General features: G+C 39.8%; 2 pseudogenes; one reads left to right on the top strand and one right to left on the bottom strand.

Annotated features, from left to right (window-relative positions):
• The first annotated feature begins 2,484 nt into the window (after nt 1–2,484).
• On the top strand, nt 2,485–4,075 carry LOC110125028 (glucose 1,6-bisphosphate synthase pseudogene; annotated as a pseudogene).
• A 6,072-nt stretch (nt 4,076–10,147) lies between these two features.
• On the bottom strand, nt 10,148–11,446 carry LOC139030672 (ubiquitin-fold modifier 1 pseudogene; annotated as a pseudogene).
• Nucleotides 11,447–12,308: the final 862 nt, after the last annotated feature.

Here is a 12,308-nt window from a genome sequence, read left to right as displayed (position 1 = left end):
AATGCTAGAAACATAATGCTCAAAATCCTTCAAGCTAGGCTTCAGCAGTATGCGAACAGGGAACTCCCAGATGTACAGGCTGGATTTAGAAAAGGCAGACAAATCAGGGATCAAATTGCCAATTTGATCAACTGGACCATAGAGAAAGCTAGAGAATATCAGAAAAACATCTGCTTCTGCTTCACTGACTACACTAAAGCCTTTGACTGGGTAGATCACAACCAACTGTGGAAAATTCTTAAAGAGATGGAAATACCAGACCATCTTATCTGCCTCCTAAGAAAGCTGTGTGCAGGTCAAGAAGCAACAGTTAGAACTGGACATGAAACAATAGATTGGTTCCAAATTGGGAAAGCAGTACGTCAAGGCTGTATATCATCACCCTGCTTATTTAACTTCTAGGCAGAGTACATCATGAGAAATGGCGGTCTGGATGAAGCACAAACTGGAATCAAGATTGCCAGGAGAAATATCAATAACCTCAGATATGCAGATGACATTACTTTGTGGCAGAAAGCAAAGAGGAATTAAAGAGCCTCTTGATGAAGGTGAAAGTCGACAGTGAAAAAGCTGGCTTAAACCTCAACATTCAAAAACAAAGATCATGGCATCTGGTCCCACCACTTCAAGGCAAACAGATAGGGAAAAAATGGAAACAGTGAAAGACTTTATTTTCTTTGGCTCCAAAATCACTGCAGATGGTGACTGCAGCCATGAAAATAAAAGACTCTTGCTGCTGGGAAGAAAAGCTATGACAAACGTAGACGGTGTGTTAAAAAGCAGAGACATTGCTTTGCCTACAAAGGTCCATGCAGTCAAAGCTATGGTTTCTCCAATAAGTTCAGTTCAGTCGCTTAATCGTGTGCGACTCTTTGTAACAACATGGACTGCAGCACGCCAGGCCTCCCTGTCCATCACCTACTCCCAGAGTTTACTCAAGCTCATGTCCCTCGAGACGGTGATGCCATCCCACCATCTCATCCTCTGTCATCCCCTTCACCTCCTGCCTTCAATCTTTCCCGGCATCAGGGTCTTTTCCAAAGAGTCAGTTCTTTGCATCAGGTGGCCAAAGTATTGAAGTTTCAGCTTCAGCATCAGTCCTTCAGTAAATATTCAGGACTGATTTCCTTTAGGAAATCTCCTTGATGTCCAAGGGACTCTCAAGAGTCTTCTCCAACACCACAGTTCAAAAGCATCAATTCTTCAGCACTCAGCTTTCTTTATGGTCCACCTCTCACATCCATACATGACTACTAGAAAAACCATAGCCTTGACTAGACAGACCTTTGTTGGCAAAGTAATGTCTCTGATTTTTAATATGCTGTCTAGGTTGGTCATAACTTTTCTTCCAAGGAGCAAGCATCCTTTAATTTCATGGCTGCAGTCACCATCTGCAGTGATTTTGGAGCCCAGAAAAATAAAGTCTGTCACTGTTTCCACTGTTTCCCCAACTATTTGCCATGAAGTGATGGGACCAGATGCCATGGTCTTAGTTTACTGAATGTTGAGCTTTAAGCCAACTTTTTCACTCTCCTCTTTCACTTTCATCAAGAGGCTCTTTAGTTCTTTGCTTTCTGCCATAAGGGTGGTGTCATCTGCATGTCTGAGGCTATTGATATTTCTCCCGGCAATCTTGATTCCAGCTTGTGCTTCATCCAGTCCAGCATTTCTCATGATGTACTCTGCATATAAGTTAAATAAGCAGGGTGACAATATACAGCCTTAACATACGCCTTTTCCTATGTGGAACCAGTCTGTTGTTCCATGTCCAGTTCTAACTGTTGCTTCTTGACCTGCATACAGGTTTCTCATGAGACAGGTCAGGTATTCCCATCTCTTTAAGAATTTTCCATAGTTTGTTGTGATCCACACAGTCAACGGCTTTGGCATAGTCAATAAAGCAAAAGTCGATGTTTTTCTGGAACTCTCTTGCTTTTTTGATGATCCAACAGATGGTGGCAATTTGCTCTCTCATTCCTCTGCCTTTTCTAAATCCAGCTCAAACATCTGGAAGTTCACAGTTCACGTATTGTTGAACCCTGGCTTGGAGAATTTTGAGCATTACTTTACTAATGGTGAGATGAGTGCAATTGTGTAGTAGTTTGAACATTCTTTGGCATTGTCTTTCTTTGGGATTAGAATGAAAACTGACCTTTTCCAGTCCTGTGGTCACTGCTGAGTTTTCCAAATTTGCTGGTATATTGAGTGCAGCATTTTCATGGCATCATCTTTTAGGATTTGAAATAGCTCAATAGGAATTCCATCACCTCCACTAGCTTTGTTTGTAGTGATACTTCCTAAGGCCCACTTGACTTCACATTCCAGGATGTCTGGCTCTAGGTGAGTGATCACACCATCGTGATTATCTGGGTCGTGAAGATCTTTTTTGCATAGTTCTTCTGTGTATTCTTGCCACCTCTTCTTAATATCTTTTGCTTCTGTTGGATCCATACCATTTGTGTCCTTTATTGAGCCCAGCTTTCCATGAAATATTCCCTTGTATCTCTAATTTTATTGAAGAGATCTCAAGAAAATGACCTTACAGTAAAACAATCAACACAGAGGATGCACAAATACCTTGAGAGATGCTGAGAAACTTTGTCTTTGACTGTTGGAGTCGAGTAACTAGCAGTTGCAGCAGTCAGAGATTTCCTAAACCCACTGCTGCAGTCTTGCTTGCTAAAGATGTTCCTGTTTACCTTTTTTCAAAATAACTTCCTACACCTCTTATATACCTTATGCAGTCCAGGAGCTCAAAGCAGTTGGAGGTGTGATGATTACTGCCTTTCACAACTGCAAGGAAGACAATAGACAAAGGGTATTGGGAAACTGGTGTTTAGATCACATCTCATGATAATGTGTGAGTGCTCACTGTGTCCGACTCTTTGGACCCCATGGATTGTAGCCTGCCAGGCTCCTTCATCCATGGATTTTTCCAGGCAAGAATACTGGGGTGGGTTGCCATTTCCTTCTCCACCTCATGATAAAAAAGGTCCAAAATGTATAGGGGATAGTTTGGAGCCCTGGAATGGTTCTTGGAATGATAACTTAGTGGATGCCAGCTTACTAGAGAGAGACCCTCTACAAGACATTTAGAAGAGACAAATGGGAGATCTGAAAAACAATGATTTTCACAGGGAATCAAACTCAAAGGCCACCTTGAAATTTTCACATATATCATTTCATCTGTCAGACATGACTACTTGCAGTTGACTTTGCAAGTGTTTGGTTTAAAGTCTTCAGTTCCATGACCAGAACAAAAGATACTGATTCTAAATTTTCTACCACTTAATGCCCAAATAGGAAGAAGGAGGATCTGTGCTGGAAATTTCTCTGAGACTGGCAGAGAAAAAAAAATGCTCAGATATGCTATCCACAGCTTCTGATGCAAACCAGCTGGCAGAGGCAGAACTTCAGGAGGATGGTCAATGGAAAGTTTTCACAGGAAATGAGTTAGCAACTTTCTTTGGGGGGAGGGGTGAATATTTGGTTGCTGGGGGAAAAATCAATCAAGAATTTCTGATGTGAATAATTATATATTAGCCACCACAGTCTCCTCCAAAATTTTGAATTCTATTGCACCTTTCAAAAAATTTATTTTGAAAAAACATTACCAGATTTTAAATGGATTAGAAGTAGGATAAATGAGCTAGAAAATGGGAAAGAAATCATTTTTGAACTTTAAGAGTCTTCTGGTTTTCTGTGTGGAACTTCAGTTTTCAATAAAAATGGAGTGAGTACGGCTGTTGTTGTTGCTGAGATGTTATATTAACTGGAAACCATAGCCATAACATTGAGCCAGTAACCCATTAAGGTTTGTGAAAGATAATCATATTTCTAAAACTTCATAGTTCTTATGTTATGCTCTGACTACCAACAAAAGTATATTTGAAAGTCTTCATAAAATTGATTCTCCAAAAGAATATCTACTATATTGCATACATGGGACATTATTTCTTAATATGACAGCAGCCAGCCTAGTAAGAAATCTGTGCCACCTGGGAATAAAAATAACCAAATGATTACATTTGTTACCAAACTCAGGTTCGGCCATTCAATGTTCAAAAGACAATAATCAAGAAGCCAGTGTCAGCAGACAAGAAAGGTGTTTTAATTAGAAAAACCAGCAATTGCGGAGAAGATCTGCAGAGTAGACTCATGTCCCAAGACCGAATCCAAAGATTCTACTTGGCCATGACAGCTTTTAAAGGGAAAGGATAGTCTTTCCTGAAGGGGAAATACCCTCAGTGACTCATTGAGGCAGGAGGTTGGGCTCCCCAGTATTGTGTGCAGGCTGACCGACTCTCCCTTCAGCTCCCGTCTTGCCCACCTGATCTACCTGCAGGACTGCCAACGGAGCTTTGGGAGGTAGAGTTAGTCATTCTTTAACTACTTCATTCTTTATTCTTACTTCTCTTTATCTAGGAAAATAATAAACAGGTTAATTAAGTGCTTTGCAGGTTAGAGGGGAACAGAAATGGGCAAAGGAACTGCTTTCACATTTGCTTTTCAAATGTCTTCAGACAAGGAGGAGAAAACCAAACGTTTCTGTGCAGAGAGGAGCACATCACCCAACCAGAGTGACGTCGCCTTACTGAAAGAAGTATTGGAGAAACTCATTGAGGCGCTTCAATTAGTTACTCAAGTAATCAATAGAAAGGGACAATTTTACTTGAGCCAATTTCAGGACTATAACCCAGGAGAGAGTCTTTCAGAAAGCTCTGAAAACTATTCTGCCTATTAGAGGTCAAAGAACAGTTATATACATTTTTGAGACTAAGGGTTATATATCAGATGACGTGTTCATAGCTTACACAATCCAGATCTGCCTGTACAAGGCAGTAGTGGGTCATCATTACTCTTTACAAGATTAAGAAAGAAGGTTCTCACCTAAGGAGGCCTGGTTAATGCAGATGCACAGCACACACTAAAGGGGAAGAAGATGCCCAGACTGGGAGAAATTTTAACTTTTTTTCTTGTCTTATAACAAAATGTGAATTTTATTTCATCACTCTGATTAAAGATTTATTGAACCCAGTGAGAATAAACCAGCCCGGCACCCCTTTAGGTGTGAACCAGTTAGTCGCAGCTTTCACTGGCAAGGGGGCCAGAGCAACAGAGACGCCTGGGCCTCGGGTCAGCATTCTATCTCTCTCTCGTCTGGCTGAGTGTCTTTTTTCATGTTGTTTTATTCTGTTTTGGCCAACTAACTAAACAAACTGTGTAAATTTGAAATGAAATGATCTGGAGGGAAATTATTTAAACTCTTCATAATCTTGAACAAGAGTCACTACATTTGAAGTATCACAATAACATGTTGTTCTTCCTTTAATAAAAACATAACAATACAAAAGTGAGTTTACTAATTAAAGAATGATTAAGCTTAGTTTCAGTCTTGTAATTGTGTATAGCACACTTTAAAAGAGGTATGTGTTATGTATTTAATTGCAGAGTTAGTTAAGGAAATTAATCCAATTGGCAATTGATGCTTTTGAACTGTGGTGTTGGACAAGACTTTTGAGAGTCACTTGGACTGCAAGGAGATCAAACCAGTCCATCCTAAAGGAAATCAGTCCTGAATATATCATTGGAAGGACTTGATGCTAAAGCTTAAGCACCAAAACTTTGGCCACCTGATGCGAAGAACTTACTCATTGCAAAAAATCTTGATACTGGGAAAGACCAAGGCAGGAGAAGGGGACGACAGAGGATGAGATGGTAGGATGGCATCACCAACTCGTTGGACATGACTTAGAGCAAGCTCCGGGAGTTGGTGATAGAGAGGGAAGCCTGGCATGCTGCAGTCCATGGGGTCACAAAGAGTCAGACATGACTGAGCGACTGAACTGACTGACTGAAGAGAATTTATTTCCTAAAATAATAATTTTAAAAATATAAAGTTTGACCTGATTAGACTACTCCTTAAATCATGGTTTGGTTTGTTGCAGTTATCAGTTAATATTTGGTAGTATGCATATAACCCAAATATAATTTTCAAATTATTATCTTGCCACTATTGTTAGTTTTTTCCTCATAGTTGTATCTTGTATGAATCAGAAAATAGACAGCTAGCCAACATAAAACATAACTTGTCTGAGTTTGTTTTCAAAGGCTTTGCACTGAAGAAGAAATATGTAGAATTTTTTGTTTTGTTTGCTTTTAAGAATGTAGATTGTCACTTAGGAAATGGCCTCCATTTTACAAAGTGATACAATCCTCTGTGGCTTCCCAGGTGGCTCAGTGGCAGAGAGTCCACCTGCCCCTGCAGGACATGCAGGAGACACGGGTTCGATCCCTGGGTCGGGAAGGTTCCCCCGGAGAGGGAAGTGGCAACCGACTCCAGTACTCTTGTCTGAAAAATTCCATGGACAGAGGAGCCTGGTGGGCCACAGTCCATGGGGTTGCACAGAGTCTGACACAGCCAAGCGACTGAGCATCACCACCGTAATACTCCCTATGTGAAAACTGTGTCTATTGGGCTTGAATGTCTGTGTTTCAGTGCCTGAAGAGCAAAGGGGGCTGAAACGACACGACAGACATGACATTCGTCATCACTAAGCCATGTCTAGATGGCCATTATTAATGAGAATAGTTTTGAGTGCTTTAATATAATGCAAGATTTAAGTCATCTTAATCAATGTGAAAGTTATTGAAGCTTGGATTTTTACCTCAAAAATTTAAAAATCCAACATTAAAATGAACAGAATCTTACAAAGTCCCAAAATATACAGACTGAGGAAGCATCTGATTCAGCCAAGCTCTGGAGTCTGTCTGAGCACAATTTTAGTATCACTTCATGGCAAATAGATGGGGAAACAATGGAAACAGCGACAGACTTTATTTTGGGGGGCTCCAAAATGACTACAGATGGTGACTGCAGCCATGAAATTAAAAGACGCTTGCTCCTTGGAAGGAAAGTTATGACCAACCTAGACAGCATATTAAAAAGCAGAGACATTACCTTGCTGACAAAAGTCCATCTACTCAAAGCTATGGTTTTTCCAGTAGTCGTGTATGGATGTGAGAGTTGGACCATAAAAGAAAGCTGAGAGCCAAAGAACTGATGCTTTTGAACTGTGGTGTTGCAGAAGACTCTTGAGAGTCCCTTGGAGTGCAAAGAGATCCAACCAGTCCATCCTCAAGGAAATCAGTCCTGACTAGCCATCAGCAGGACTGATGCTAAATCTGAAGCTCCAATACTTTGGCCACCTGATGCGAAGAACTGACTCATTGGAAAAGATCCTGCTGCTGGGAAAGACTGAAGGCAGGAGGAGAAGGGGACGACAGAGGATGAGATGGTTGGATGGCATCACTGACTCGATGAACACGAGTTTGAGCAGGCTCTGGGAGTTGGTGATGGACAACCTGGCGTGCTGCAGTCCATGGGGTCGCAAAGAGTCAGACACAACTGAGCAACTGAACTAAACTTAACTGACATATTGCTCAACACTTGGCTCACAGGACAAATTCAGTACCCAGGCCAGCCAGGAGAGACAAGCTATAGCTCGCAAGTCCCAGCCTTGTTTTGTTTATATTTTTCTCCAGGAATTTTTCTCCTTGATTGTGCATATCAGAACTCAGTTTTCTGGAATTTGGGGAAAAGGAATAATGAATGGGGCAAGATCAAAGCATCCGTTGGAAAGTAACAGTGAAAACAAACAACAGAAAGATCAGTGAGGCCATACAGGGTATGCTTCTTGAGAAGAGTAAACCTACCAACCACCCAAATGCAGGGGACAGGCAGACTGTGGGCAATGTTGACTTGTGCTTATTTGTCACTATAAGAGCAGATAGTGAGTCGATTGCCCTTTGTTAGCAACCATAAGAGAGACCTGGTTTTAAGGGTGCTGTTTTCTGTGGCTCAGCCACACGGCCGTGTTCAGCCCTTGGCATCCCCACGGACGGCAGCACGCCAGGCTCTGCTGTCCTTCACCACCTCCCAGAGTTCCCGCTGAGTCAGTGATGCCATCCAGCCATCTCATTCTCTGTTGTCCCTTCTTGTCCTGCCCTCAATCTTGCCCAGGGTCTTTTCTAGTGAGTCAGCTCTTTGCATAATGTGGCCAAATTATTGGACCTTCAGCATCAGCAACAGTCCTTCCAATGAATATTCAGGGTTGATTTCCTTTGGGAGGTCAGAAATTACTAATTCAGTCCCTGCTAGCATGTTGTCTCTTAGGGTCCTATATGAACTCAGAAGGAGATTTAGGAGAAATAAAAAGGAATGAAATACGATTGTAAAATAAGATCTGAGAAAAAAAGATCAAAAAGTTAAGACCATTTTGTTCTGGAGAGGAAAAAGCTGTAGATGTGGTTTAATGTCTGGTTATTGAGACTTCTATTAAAGGACTCAAAGTAAGAAATAGTAAGATAAGCTGTGCTCTATCTCCAGTGAGGACAGAAAATGAGGGAATCAGGATCTATTTTACAGGGGGTGGGGGGGGGGCAGGCAGGGAAAGCATGAAAATTTGAGATTTAGCTTAAGTGAGAATTGTTATGAAGTCTTCTATTTGAAGTCTTTTTTATTTTAAAGACAATTAAAAAAAAAAAAGAACTTTCCAGGTTGTCCATTGGTTAGGAATCCGCCTTCCAGTGCAGAGGACACAGGTTCAATCCCTGGCTGGGAAACTGAGATCCCACAGACCATAGGGCAACTAAGCCTGCCTGCTGCAGCTACCGAGCCCACGCACCGCAGCTAAGAACCGACGGAGCCAAACACAAATGAGTAACTGTTTAAAAAGCAAATAAAACATTTAAAACTTAAGAAACATACTAAATGACTTTTGAAGTTTCCTTTCAACACTTGCTTTTTTGAAAACTCACGTGAGAACAAAGATGATGTTATAAAGAGCACTGAATGTATTAATAAACTTTTAGCTCCATATCTAGAAGAATTAACCCACAAAATAGGTTTTGTATGTTTTGTGTCGTAGATGCATGAGTGTAATGAATTAAGACCTGCTTAGATGTTATTTTTAATTTAACCTGGCAAATTGAGACTTGAACACCATTGTGTTCACCTTGAAAAATGTGTAGCATTAAAATCACACCTGAGGATTTAGTTTTAAATATAAAGTGTTATTTGGGATGTAGTAACATCAGCAGACAGAGGTTCCATGAGGTTGGATATTTTGGGTTTTGTTGTTGTTTTTTTTTAATGGTATAAGAAAATGTATTTTCACAAGATGAATCATGGACCAATAAAGCACTTTAAATACACCACTTTGAAGCATTTTGCGCAAAGAAGTTACAGATCATATTTAATAACATGTCTAGTTCTATACAAGAAAATATTTTTAAGACCTTACTGTAATAAAATTTTCCAACCAAAACAAAAATATTAAATAATTTATGAGACATCATAAAACCTATGTGTGTGACAAATCAGGCAGAATTCTGTGCTAGAAACAGAATGAGGGAAAATCTAAATAAGACAAAAAAGTCAGAAAATTTCTCATTAATGGAGGTTTAATTTTGTTAAAGACCAGGAGTCTTTAGGCATCAGAAAATAAGTTTGCTTATAAAAATAAAAAATTCCACAAACATTAGAAACATGCTTTTCTACCTCAGCGCAAATTTTTTTGCCCTTTACAATTCAGAAGACTTCTAGTCACTATCAAATACCTGAACCAAGTCTTAGTCTCAACCAATATCATCTTTCTGATACTGAGTCTGTTACATAATTTTTTTCCCCCATGAACCTAGGGCCTATGTACATTTCAATAAAAACTGGTTTTAGAAACAATTTATTCATGAATAATTCAACACCTATATCTTGAAGCTTACATTTCCAGGCCTCCAAAATGCAGAACAGATACCAACCAACCAGGCCTGCCTCCAGAGACCGCAGCTTCTAGAATACAGTAAGTCAAATGCTGGTGAGCCTTCTCCTTTCAAGATATGCATAGATACTGATGCCCTCACTAAGGGCAAACATAATCTTCCCTATGTATATCTTTCTTTAAGGGAAATTCTGAAAACCATATGCTGACAATGCCTATGCTGTGCTTTCTCTGATCATCTTTGGCTCCTTATAACAATGTCAAGTATTTTGTTTTCCCTTCAGTTCTCTCCATAGCCTCTGCAGTTTTATCTAACCACTTTGGCCTTTTCTGTGACACTCCTGTTACAAGTTTCTGCTTGCCTTCCCTTTTGTTTCTTTCCTTCTTGCTAGAAGCCTGGTCATCTGGGCTTCCCCATTTTCCTTTCCTAGCTTCTTATTCAAACCACAGCTATAATCTTAATGCTTCCTTAAATGGTGGGTCTTCATTATGTATAACCAACCAGAATTTAAATTAGCATTTCTATGAGCGCTGTTGTGAACTTTCAGATGTTCTTCTTTACACTGTCTCCCTGAAGGCTATTTACGATTATCCTCAAAAAGATGATGGTTTCTCGAGGATTCCTATTTTAAAAGTTGTTTTAAAAGAGATCAATAAAGGAATGCATAGTTCAGCAACTGATGCTTCTACTTATTCTTAATTCTCATCATTACAAGTACTGGAGTCTGCAAGATCATCGCTAAAACTCTTTGGTGTGGGATACCAACCAGTTTTACCCATAAGGGCTAGATTGAAAATGCAATTTTGGGCTCTTTGATGTCAAATTAAAACTTATAAGAACTCAAGAAGTCTAAAACTTTAAAACAAGCTAAATGATAAGATAGTTATTCATTGATATGATCCTTTATCATAAATGATATATAAGGAGGAAGGCAACTATGTTTCTGTCTGTGAGTCAGATGCTAACAAGCCAACCGTTATGTGTGGATCCATAATCTTTTTTACATTTTTAACACAGGGACAAGAAGGAAGCTTCAGTAAATTTTAATTTTCCAGATGTTCTCAGAAAGAATGACCAGAAGCACCCTCAGGTTATAAGACACAGATGGTTGATCCATTCACCCCTGATGAACTACCTGTGTGTGCAGCGAGGCAGCAATGAAAGACTGATCCTCTGTGGTCATGGTGCCCTAGGCCTGGATGCGTTCTCTCCTCACGTGAAGTGTCAACAAGCACGGACAGACAGTCACCTTTCACTATGTCATCAATTACTGATGTTTTCATAGGATTTCAAACGCCTGATTACAATTTTACAACAATAACATTACCAATATTTACTCTGGAAGGGGGTTTTATGTTCCAAGCAGCGGATATTAACAATGTCCAACACGATCTCTAGGAATTATTCGCAGTTCTGAACCGTGCTTTAGAAAAACATTTCCAGCAGTCTGTGCAGGATTTATTCCTATTCCATCATTGGTAATAATTGCACTTGTTGCCGCAGGAACTTTAAATTCTTCTGCTGCAAACTTTAAGACAGCTGTGAAAGGTGTACTTTCAGGAACACTGAGTACTTTGTATGGCAGCCGCGGGTCTAACGTCAGTGTGATCTTAAAAGAAATTTTCGACATGGTGCTGCCGTTCGAGACCGAAACCTCGCAGCAAACCCCGAGGTTGGATATTTTGGAATAACTTTCTTTATAAGAAATGGACCTCTCATTTCTTAAGCAGGTTGCTTCTGAAATTAGTATTGTACTATGAACTGCTCCTATCATTATTTCTTTCAGTTTTCCACTGATGTTTGTGATGCTTGAAATATCCAAATTCTTCTTGGATATATTTATTTTATGCCTTTTTCTACCTACCTCTTTCCCTAGGAGTCCTTCCATATTTTGCTCTAGTATCAAGAGTTATCGCCATATTACATTACTGTTAACAAAGCTTAGCTGTGTTCATTTAGAATGCTTTAAACTTATTGATAGACTACATTTGTTTATTGGGAAAACTCCCCAAATGAAATATTACTACACATCTCTCAGAATGCCTAGTGCTCGCTTCAGCAGCACATATACTAAAATCAGAATGCCTAAAATTAGAAGGACTGATCATACTGAGAGAGTTAACTTAGGCAAGTTAATAAGGAGTCCAAGCCTAAGGCCCCTTTAAGGAGGAGGTAAACATTCTTTCTTTTTCACTGTTCTTTGCCTTAGACAAGTAGGCATTGTAGGCAACAGTATCTCTTGTTCAAAGGCATGCCTTTTTTTGAACTTTATAGATGTTATGGGAAAAGTTCTGGGTAAAAACTTTCACAGCCTTGAGCTTGGGGTTTACATGTTCCTTCTGACTAATCTCATGCTGATGTCATCCCAGGATGTATATTACAGGAAAGGGTTTGAACAAAATTCTCACAACCTTGAAATATTTTTCATATATTCTCAGCAACTAGTTGAGAAGTATAAGCCACTTAAAGAAGTGAGGCAGGGACTCTCCTGACCCCTTCTTATGTCTATGTCAAAAGCTTTTTCTGTC

Source organism: Odocoileus virginianus, chromosome 23 (assembly GCF_023699985.2).
Source record: "Odocoileus virginianus isolate 20LAN1187 ecotype Illinois chromosome 23, Ovbor_1.2, whole genome shotgun sequence".
Classification (NCBI taxonomy): Eukaryota; Metazoa; Chordata; class Mammalia; order Artiodactyla; family Cervidae; genus Odocoileus; species Odocoileus virginianus.
The sequence above is the reverse complement of the archived record's forward strand: the minus strand, read 5'-3'. Positions and strand labels throughout refer to the sequence as shown.